This window comes from Lolium perenne, chromosome 3 (assembly GCF_019359855.2).
Source record: "Lolium perenne isolate Kyuss_39 chromosome 3, Kyuss_2.0, whole genome shotgun sequence".
Classification (NCBI taxonomy): domain Eukaryota; kingdom Viridiplantae; phylum Streptophyta; class Magnoliopsida; order Poales; family Poaceae; genus Lolium; species Lolium perenne.
In genome coordinates this window covers 223,089,041-223,100,566 of record NC_067246.2, presented here as the reverse complement: position 1 = coordinate 223,100,566, position 11,526 = coordinate 223,089,041, and the positions used below count along the sequence as shown (strand labels likewise).

The window sequence follows — 11,526 nt, the reverse complement described above, 5'->3', positions numbered from 1 at the left end:
GTTTTGTTTTGCACAATATGAGCCTGGGCCGTCGGTCTGCATCGCACGGCTGATAACACGCTGGGCCGACTCCGTCTCCCGTGAAATTCACAACAACAAAAAAAGGTTTTCTCCCGCGCGAATTTCGCCTGAATTTCCAATGCTGGAGTTCTCCCGCTCGGGTAAGTGCGAATTTTGTTCTATGAAATTCGTTTGTGTGTCCTAGCACGACGTCTCCCGCGCTTACATAAAATCTTGATCACTTGCACGGTGTTGTGTGCGTGCACATGCTTGGTGAAGCTATACCATGCATTCATCACTTCTCTTTATTAGCAAACAAAAGATTCATACATTCGTGTCGCACATGTATAAACATGTTAAATTCCACTCGACACAAGTCCCACACTTCTATCAACTAGCTAGCGCATGTTCAATATATATCGTGCATGTTAAAGGTTATGTAAGCGATGTTCATGTGACCACGAATCGGTAAGGAAAAGAATCGTAGGAGCCCCCCGGCGTCGCTCTGCAGCAGCGACTCGGGGGCGGAAAACCTAGATCCCCTCGTCCCTCGTCCCTCCCCCTCCAGTCTCCTCCCTCGCCGCCGCCGGGGTCTCGTCACCGGGAAAATCCCGTGCGGCGGACGGCGGCGGCGGGTCCTTCCTCGCGGTCGTGGGGCGGTGGCGGCGCGGCGTTCGGGTGCCCTCCGGTTGGTCGGCGAGGTGCGGGTGGCCATGGCAGCAGCTCGGGCTGTCTCGACGGCTCCTCGTGCAAGGCCGCGCTGCACCCTGGCGGCCGTTGATCTGGTGCCCTCGGGCCTAGGTCCGGCTGGGTGTCCAGCACCCTCCTCCTCCAACCTCATCCTCGCCTTCTTGTGTTAGCCCCGGCAAGGTACGTCCTGGACAGCGACCCTGCCCCCACGGTGCGGCTGGCTCTTGCGAGCCCGTCGTGGTTGGGGCGTGGGTAGGTCGTGCTGCAGCGCTAGGCAGCCCCGGCGTGGTTCTGTCCTTGGACGGTGGCCGCGCGGCTGCTGGGCTTGGCCTCCGACGTTTGGGTGGCTGATGACGAAGATGCTAGCTTTGAGCACCGACGTGGCGATGTCCTTGGACTATGGCAGCGTGGCTGCTAGGCTTAGCGGTCGGCGCTCCATAGATATAAGGTGCTTGCTTTGAGGGCCGGCGTGGCGCTGTCCTCGGACAGTAGGTTTTCTGGAGGTGTGCTTGGTGCGTGATGGTCGGTTCGGCTGGCCATACACGGGTGTTCGGCATTCGGCTGGAGGCGCACGCTGGCTTTCGGCCTTATGTGGTGGTCGATGCTATGTCTTCTATGGCATGGTCTTGGCTCCTATCTAGCAGCGCCCTTTGGCTTGCAGCCGGCATCTCTTGCCGTGCTCTACCTCGGGTTGTTGTTGTGTGCTGCCGCGACTTATTGCAGATCTTGGTGGCCTCACCGTGGATCTGGGTTGTCCGGTGCACATGCCCTTTGGCTGTCGGATAACTCCTTGGGTTGTCCTCACGGTCGTCCCATGGTGGTCTCGATGAGCGGCGTTTGGTGGCCTTTGTTGGCAGAATGGTGGGCAGCGGGTTTCTCGAGTTGTCATGATTGTTGGATGTGTTTGGATTTTGCCAATGTCTCCTTGTGAGGTTGCCACCGCTACGTGAGTGATGATTGTGGTGCTCCGGGTGAAAGCCCTGCTCGACCTTGTCGGTGCCGGCGACGATGGTGTCTAGGCATGTCATTTCCTCCTTGGTGGCGTCGTTGAGGAGCCCCGATTTTCCTCCGTCCTTGTGGTCTAATCCTCCAGGTGAAAACCTTGATCCGGCTTTGAGCAGGGATCGGACTATGGCGACATCATTGATGCCGCTACCTTCTTGGAGGCGTAGTTCTTGGAGGCCTGACCCTTGGTTGGTGAGCGAGGATGCGACGGTAACCTAGACTCTATTTGGCATTTCCTACCTAGCGTCATGCCAACATGATTTCCCCGGTGGACATGGATTGTGGACCGCGGAGGATCCTTACTGGTGCTCTCGGACACATGGAAGCACTCGACGAGTCTTGGCTGATGGCTGCAGGTGTATGTTGCTACAAGCGAGGGGTGCGGCAAGGCATGGTGGATCAATGTTCAAGTCGTGGGCAGCGCTGGCGGGTTCGAGGCCTCTGCAGTCGGTGGAAGTCTATCGGGCCTGTTGGGGTCTCCTCCTCCCACTGAATGGTCCACACCATATGGATAGCTCCGTGGGGGGGGGGGGGGGTCGAGGTCGCCCCGGCATGGCCAGGACATCCCTGAAGTGCGAGGCAAATCCACAATGATGTTGCGTCTTGTGAATTTGTCGGATTGCATCTAGGCCGGTGGTAGTTCGGTGGCGTTTGTTGTAATGTGTCTTGCAGTCGTTGGACGTCATCTTGTCTTGAGTGGTCGGGTGTTTGGCCTTGTCTTAGGCTTGTAAGGTTGTTCTTTCTATCAATGCAATGAAACGCAAGCTTTGCGTTTTCTCGAAAAGATGTTCATGTGACCTATCCTAACGTAAAAGGAGCAAGTCATATGAAACCACCACTTTCGAGAATAATCTAGGGATGGGCGTCGCTCCCACGGACTAGGTATATATCTAGTGGAGCAAGTTTACGATGAATCCCCTAAGCATTAATTAGTCAACACAAATAAAAGGAAAATTTGTATAGTAAATATAACTCGGTTCCTCCTATATCTTATTTTTTTACCGCATTTTCACGTTTATGGGAAAGAAATAACTTCTAATTTATTTTATACTTGGCTATTGTCACCTTATATTTCTTGTACGTTGGATTGGATGCTCGATTTAAGGACTTACATATACTAGAGGTGGTAGAACACCATCCAGGCCACCTCGACTAGGGCCACGCGTTCGCAACCTACCGACCAGGTGGTCCTCTCCCAGTCCATACCACGACATCCTCTCTCTCTCTCTCTCTCTCTAGCTATCATGTCTAATGTATTGTGGATGCATGTATTGTCAATACTATACACGCGGTATGGCCACTTTTTGATGAAAAACTACAACCATGTGTGATTGCTACCCCGTGGTATCACCACTTTTGATGAAAAACTATGTGGTAGACACTATGGGCCCATGAAAACAAGGTTTCACATGATACAAAATGAGGAAGGGTAAAAAACCTTACCCATTTGGGATCCCTATATAGGTGTAAAGAGAAAATGACAATGCAAAACTTTGAAGTGCCACTTGCTTCACAAATAGGACTATCCCCAAGAATAAATATGGACTTACAATGTGAAACTCCCACTTCGTGGCCACCAACCCAACTCTAGTAAGAACTTGGCATATTTTTGGTTTGTTCACTCTTCTATGTGCTTTTGCAACATAAAGAATTAGTAAAGTCACATGAAATCACCGCCTTATTATGAAAAAGCTAGCGTGTAGATGTTGTAGGGTCCACTTGATATGGGTGCATATGAAAATTGCATGAGCAAGGGTCAGAAACCCTTACCCTTTTGCATGGAGGTCCTAATATGTATAATGGTGATATAATGAGGAAAGGGCATTACACAACTTTGGAGTGACACATGCTACCCAAAGATGACTATTGGGCAAGAAGTTCTTTGACATAGCGACCACTAAGAGGTCGCCAAAACAAAATCATGTTAGGACTTGACCTATTTTTTGTTTGGTCATGTTCGTATCACCTATTATAACGTTAAATGGAGTAAATTCGAATAAAATCATTGCATTTTGATGAACAGCTAACGTGTTGATGTCGCACGGCTCGTTTGACAGGGGATGCATGAAATCATGCGAGGAAGGGTTGACAACCCTTCAACTTTACCATGTGTCGTGGTTTTTTCACGAAAGTTAAAATACAGGTGGCAAATAGAGAGGTGTGGATCCTAAAGGGCGAATGACGGATTCCATATATGGGATTGCGCACAAGCACACAATGATGTACTCAAGTTCTGGGCATCACTGTGGATGTAACGCCCTACTATGTAAGGATTACAATGCACTGATAGATTACAAGGTTGTTCCTAGAGCTGTGTGATCTCAAGGTAGAATAAATCCCGAGCTAGAAGAAGCTACTATTCCTCTCCCAAGACTAGGGTTGTGTCTCTATGTCTTCTTGTTCATCCCTTCTCCCCCATCTAAGAGCTTCCTAGGTCAACTTATATCCATGGTGCCCAGGGTACAAGAGAGATAGATAGATAGATAGATAGATAGATAGATAGATAGATAGATAGATAGATAGATAGAGAGAAGGGGTGAAGCCCTGCTACTAGCGTACTATGAGCCTCCGCGGGGACCATATGGGGCCTAGCTGGCTGATCCGTCTTATTGCTAAGGCGCCTGACATCGCGGAGTTGGCGGCATTGTGTATCCATAGTGTCGGGCTATAGCGGCGTACCGCTACAGCCAATGGTATGGTCGTCCTTACGGTAAACATCCCACCACGCCATGGGAGAAATAGAAGGGATCTTGTGCAAACAACCTCTAGCCGACTGGGGGCAGCCAACCTAGGTGGCAGTCGGCCGGGGTATAGTCTCCCCTTACCTGCTTGAGCTACCAACGATTGTCTCTCTTCTGTTGACTTAGGACGACCGGGGGTCACCCCCATGACTCCATTAGGTCCTAAGGGCACCCAAGGGTGTTATAAAGAGATTCTTGTGCATTGTATTTATTTTTATAAGTTATGCATGGTACTTTTTTTTGCTATTATACTATGTGAAAAGAAATAATATCTATTACGTTATGTCATTTTCCTTTGATAGTATTTATTCTTGTAGTGATAAACCTGTGTATTGATGACTATTATTTCATGTCCGTGATGGTAATGATTTTTTATTGTCATATCCCCCCTCCCACTTTACCACAGATGCACCCTTTTGCATTGGATCCCTCCTTCTCTCGCCAAATTTTCCATCTCCGACCCGACATTCTCTTGTTCAACCTTCCACTCCTTTATATCTATCCCTGAACGCCATCATCTACACCATTTTCCTCCCTCACACTGCTCACATGATCGTTTCCTACCTCCAAACCTGCCATCCTCCATAGAACTGTGCCTCCAATCCATTGCTTAGCTCCATTGTCGATAAAGCGACCTAAACTCTAGGCCTAATACGAATTAGTATGCGCAAGCCATATTGTAGCATGAGATAATGACCTTAGATCCATGGTCTAGTGCGACAAAAGCTAGACATGCAATGTTGTCATTTCGTACAATCGCTAGTGGTGCCCAACTCAACCATCCCAACTTTTCAATCTAGTTTGAACTTTCAAGATACATATACTAGTAAGGTTTTACAGAAATCACATAAATACTTGAGCCAAGTGTTACATGTTAGTGATATGAGGGCCCCACCTTATCTCTTAGCTAGTTAGTATCCAACTCCACCCGCTAATGCTTTCGACGTAGGTTTTTTTAATACCACAAAACTCCTAAGGTTTTAAATGAACAATCATTTAGCTACCTGTGGCCAATATCCGGCACAAGCCTTTTCGATTTTATAGTTTCGAATAATAATTCTCGATTTCATTGCGTTGTACATGGCTAAATCTCTTTAGTTTGTAGCCTAGATTTTTTTAAATCTCTGTTTGGGGTTTAGTGTCTCCGGTTACATTTAGTGCTCGGCGGGAGGTAGAATGGTTAAGGGAATTTACATAGGGCGATTCTAGGGTTTTGGCGGGAAATATTATATTCACTAAAAGATTGAATAAATAGGAAAATTGTTGTGCATATTTACTGGGCCAAAATAACAGCAATGACGCTATCGTGCGGGCGGAGTCAGTCCTCACTGGGCCAAAATAGGATTTTGGTTTTGGGAGTCAGTCTCCTCCAATTCCTCCCGCAGCCGCCGGCCATCCCATCTCCGGCCACCGTTCCCCGCCCCGCCTCGCCGTCCACCCCAGATGCTCCGCTGGCGCCTTGTCCTACCCCACCTCCGACCACCCTCCTCCGTCATCCCCGCGACCCCCCCTCGACCTCACGCCAACTCCCGATCCAGATCGAGGAGAGCCGCCGCTCCGGTGCCCCTCCTCGCCTCGCCACCCTGGTGCCCCTGATCCGCCTCCCCTACTTCTGTTGCCGGGTGAAGAACCCACGTCGAGGGTGCCGCGGGAGGTGCCTCTCCTCCTCCTCCTCCTCACGCCCGTGGTGGTGGCATGGCTGTTGCCGGCGCTGGAGATGGAGATGTAGGACCTCCTCGACTTCTACTCCCGTACGCGTCGAGCTCATCCACCTCGAAATCGACCTCCACCCGAAGCTGCCAGTGAGCTCCCCAACTAGCTGCTCCCGGTGAGGTCCCTCTTCCCCTTCTTTCTTTTTTTGCTATTTTTTTTTTATCATGTTGTTGTATATGAAGGCAGTAGATAAAGCAGGAATGAAGGAATGCAAATTCTTTTTACTTAATAAAATGTTGATTGTGCATATGCAGCACTTATGTATGAAACGATGTTCTGTATTATTTTGATTGCTTGCTGTTTATACATGTCTATGCAGTAGAGAAATTATGCTTGTATGGATGGAAATTTCTTTGCTAAATAAAATTTTGTTGTGTGGAAAGGCAGTACATGTGTAGGAAATTGACGTTCAAATTATTTCTGATCGTTTGCTGCTTATATGCATAGGCATGCACAATATCAGGTCCAAAGCATGTAGTTATTTTCTGCTACTGCGTAGTTTGTTTTATATGCGATTGATTCGGACGGGGTGATATTGCTTGCAGGCTTCTATCTTGTTTGGCCATCCTACTTACTAGTTATTTATGTTTCTATTTTCGCTAAGGTTTGCCTACTAACTGTGCTGCAGCTATCTGTGGCCTCTGCTTACCGAAATGTCGAGTTTCTAGCTTGGCGGCGCTCCGGCTGCCAGCGCCGCTTGCCTCGGATGTGCCCCTGGATCCTGCCACTGGTCTCCTGCTCCGACAGCATGGTTGTAGATTGATGGTGGTCTCGCTTGCCGGTGAGACAGCACCTCTCCGTGCAACCCTGACGCTCGGAGATCGGCATCGTAACCCAGGTCTAACTCCATAGCTCTCTTAATATGTGCTTATAATCTGTTCATGACACAGTGGGTGTACAATTTCCTCCTGTCTTTTTCTTTGTAATTAGTGAAATGATATCAAAGTCTTATGGAGGAAATTGTATTTCCTACTCGATTTGGCAGGAAAGGCTTATGTGGCTGGTTTCACCATGTGTCTGCCAAGTTCCGCAGTGGTGGTTGAGGCAAACTCCTGGTGTAGCCTGAGAGGACTCCATCATCCTCGTTGCCGCCTGCGGCGTTCTGCTGCTTGGCGGTGGATGACAAGGTCTTCCTCGAGCACGAGGTGTCCCAGGTAGTGCGGCATCACCATCAAGTAAGACTTCAAGGTAATCTCACACTCCAACACTGGTTGTTTGGTGTGTATAGTTGGTCTAGGTTGTGATATGTGTGTATTATTTCCTTGCTCAGTGCGAGAAATTTGTTACAGATGAGTATGTTCATGTCTTGAGGTGGTCCTTTGGGTCATGGCCCGCCTGCCACAGCCATGTGTGCATGTTTTGCTATCCGTTTGTTAGTCATGCTAGTGTAGTTAACTTGAATTTGAGCCCTTAGATGGCTTATATTTATGCTTTCTGGACGTCAAGTGTTTTTAGTTGTCCACGACTTATTCCTAGTAAAAAAATTATGTTTTTTTTTTGCATATTCACAGTTATTCTTATTTTAAAGGCAGAAGGTGTTGTTGTTACCTCATTCTGAATGTGTTACCTCACTATGGAGGGATTTGGCTAGCAGCGCAACCAAGAAGGTGTTCTCTTCGCAGACCCTGTCTCTGCCCCGGTACAAGAGCGGCAAAGGTGAGTGCACGGTGCTTTCTCGGCACACCAAGGTCATGAAAAGCTAGCTTCTTTTTCTGTAATATAGATGATGATGTTAATGTCGCTGTTGTACTGTCGTGCCGTGTTAATTGTGAACTGCTGTGCTGGAACTTTACTTTACTTTCGTATCTGGTATCTTAGCTCATTTTCCAAACAGGTTTGTTTCACCCGATGAAATGAATACTTTTTGCTGGAATTGTAGACCATCTAAAGTGATAATTCGGTCCCTGTTTTATTGCTGATCCGGCTTTGGATGAAAAGCGTCTTTTGTCTGGTGGACTTTTGTCTCACTTTCAATCGTGCTCAGTCCCATCTCATATGCACCTCAATCCATTGTTTTTGTAAATGTTATTTAATTATCCGACTTGCAAGTTGCAACGATCCAATTATGCTTGTATGTCCTCAGTTGTCAAATATTGGAAGCCTTTTCATGTCCATAACCAACTATGCTTGTATTTCAAAAGTCGAGAACCTTAGGTACTCAATTGGTGAATATCCGTTCTTAATTTGAAGTATCTTGCTTTATGCAGGTAGTAACACTGGAAGAGGCATTGGATCTGGTAGGTACTAAGCTAATTATCTGAATTTACAGGTGCTGCTGTACTTTGACCCCTAAGCATGGCCATCTGGCGATGATTTTCTTGCTTCCCAGGGTGCTAGCTACTGTTTGGCTAAGGAATAATATAAGAAAATAGATTATATCGACCATTCAGTTATGGTTGTAGGACTGATAAGATCTGAATAACTCCTGCACTTGGTTAAGTAGTTTCTTAACTTCCTTAGGCCTTGTTCATTTTCCAGGGATTGAATCCGAGGCTGGATCTGATCCAGGCAGGGATTTGGTTGATCCAGAGTTGTCACCCAATCCCTTCCAATTCCTTTTTCCCGAGCCCTTCTAATCCATGTCTTCAAGACCATATTCGGTTAGGCCTCTCTTGTGCGTGGATTGAAGCATCAAAGATCGTTGTCTCGTGATCCCGCTTCGCTTGCTCAGAGTCCCTCTCGTCATGGAAATTCTTCCACGGGCCTGTGGAGATGAAAATTTCCCAGATCCAGCTAGTACAATTGGATGGGATTAGTCGGGGCCAATAACACCGGCGGGGAGTAACCGAACAGTACAATTTTGCTGGTCTGTAAAAAATAACACGCGGGGCTAGACATCCAGGACTGGGCCCTAATACATATCAATCCCTGCCACATAGGGATTAAACGAACGAGGCCTTAGAAATATTTTCTGTCTATGTCTAGTGTTGCTTTGGTTCATCCTTGAAGTTCAATGGCATCATTTCCTTAGTTGGTCTTGTGTTATTTTCCATGAACAGATGCTATTCTAGGTACTCCCTCCGTCCTATGAAACTTGTCTGAGATTTGTCTAAATTTGAATGTATGTACGTACTAGATAGTGTCTAGATACATCCAAATTTTGACAAATCTAAGACAACTTTGTGAGGCAGAGGGAGTATATCCCTTATGCCATGTGTATGTTTAGTGCTTAGTATAGACAATACTTGACAAGATAAGGTGTATATATAGTGCTAATTAATGTGTCATTGACAATTTTGAATTGGTTGCTGCCATGCTTGCCATTCTTCCTCCTCTTCTCAGTAGTTAATGAAATTGCTTCAGGTGATTAACCTGTATATTCCTTTTCTTCGTCGCATTGCTAGAGCATTTTCAGATTTGCTAGATCTGATCTGTTATGCTCTATTTTCTTCCAGCTTCTTGGATCGAGTTTTTTTTGCTTTTGGAGACATCGATGCTTGTTTGGATCAAGCAGCAAGGACTCGTCAACGTATGGAACGTCTATGCCTCCGGCTGCTTTGGTGTCTGGCACGACGCAGCCGGCTTGCGGCTTATATAACGTTTCAGGGTCCTTGTGATTACGTCGAGTAGCTGCACATTTGGTAGTTACATATCATTCATTCATGTGGTGCTCCTGATTTATCCAGGAGTCGTAATTTCAGGGTCCTTGTGATGACGTCGAGTAGCTATCGACTTGGTATTGACATATATCATTCATTCATGTGGTGCTCCTGATTCATCCAGGAGTTGTAACAGCACATAAGGAGTTGTTTCCTTCATTATATCTTTGTCTGTAGCCATTAGCCGAGTTAGATTGTGTGTTATTTTTTCTGTTGTTTACGTGCCATGAATTTCCAAAAAAATAGAAAAGGCCATGTCCAGTTTTTTAATAATCGACTATCCCCTGATTAGTTAACTTGAAGATTGAAGATTAATGAAAGAAAGATCTGAAATTTTGCTAGTAATTCTGTTGTGTTCTTTACTTAGAAACAAGAAGTCGTGTTGGTATATAGTTGAGCAAATTTGATTGTTCAATCAGTTGAGAAATATTTGATTGTTCAATCAGTATACCATAACCAAGTGTCGATCCTTTCTCAGGAAAAATCAAAGCTCCCGCCAATTTGTTCTTTAGGAAACACACAAGACGTAGCAGCAGTAGCATGATTCCAGCGCAACCTTAATTAACGGGATTAATTATTGCGCGTTAATTAACGGGAAGAAGTCCGAAAGAACCTTAATTAAGGGGATTTTCCCCTTAATTTGTAGGCATTCCTAATTTGTAAACACACAAAACTAATCAGGTTCCAACCATGAGACCTGGCGCCTTCCTCGCTTCCTCTTCAACCCACAACGCAGCCTCTCCTTTCTTCCGAGACCACAACAAATCCTTGTGCCTCTCGCGGCGGCCGGGCGGCGAGGGCGACGCGTCTCCAAGCCCTCCGCCTACCTCCCCGACCTCCTTCCGTCGCCCTCGCCACGCGCGGCTTCTCCAAGCCCTCCGCCTACCTCCCCGACCTCCTTCGGTACAAGAACAAGGAGGTTGACGGTGCCACGGTGGCGCACGATGACGGCCGATGCTCGCCGCTCGCGTGAATGGCGGTGCGATGCACGAGCTTCTGATCGCCCGCCCGCATGTGCTGCCGCCGCCGACATCCGGCGACCACCTCCCAGAGTTGTAGCCCGGTGACTCGGTGAGGCCCCTCTCCTCCTCCTCCTCCTCCTCCTCCTCCATTTGTTCTTTTCCATGGAGACACAACGCATCCACCTATGTAAATCTGACGTGTGCTTTGGCCATTGTGGCATGGTGTTCTAGCGATAGGAGCATAGATGTATTCGAGAAAAGAAATCTTTTCACTTTTGCTTAGTTTGGGATTATATTATATATCATTAAAAGATCTTCAATTAATTCAAGCAAAGAGATCATGAGAAGACTGAATACCTCAACTTTTGCAGCATCTGGTCCTTCTTGGCTTCTATTGTTATCTTTAGGAAATAACTAGTTAAATGCTTGCGCGTTGCTGGGCCTCTCTCTCTCTCTCTCATTTCAGATCCAAGCACGCCTTCTCTAAAATCATTGCACATGATGCAACAGATATTAACCATGCATACATAAGTGTTAAAAGATACTAAATGTTAGTTTCCCTCTCCCCTTCACACTCATATTAGGCACGAGCTTCCTTTTTTTTGGCTCTAATACTACCAAGTTTAGCTTGCTTCATACTCCATGGTCCATATTGTGTGCTCCTTCGACGACACACTTTTTTCTCCAACTTAAACACTATAAGGTCTCACATATGTGTCTTGCCTTAATTTTTTCATGATAGAAGGTGAACATGTGCGCAATGCACCCAAATTATAGATACAACTTTGAAATATTAGAATACAAGAAATTTAGTTT

The 11,526-nt window shown here is 46.7% G+C and overlaps 1 long non-coding RNA gene across 1 annotated transcript; it reads left to right on the top strand.

Annotated features, from left to right (window-relative positions):
• The first annotated feature begins 5,753 nt into the window (after nucleotides 1-5,753).
• Nucleotides 5,754-9,958, top strand: LOC127343480 (uncharacterized). Its single transcript, XR_007877283.2, has 6 exons — nucleotides 5,754-6,264; nucleotides 6,778-6,987; nucleotides 7,135-7,337; nucleotides 7,678-7,805; nucleotides 8,357-8,386; nucleotides 9,545-9,958. It is a non-coding gene; the product is annotated as an uncharacterized lncRNA (long non-coding RNA).
• The last annotated feature ends 1,568 nt before the right edge of the window (nucleotides 9,959-11,526 follow it).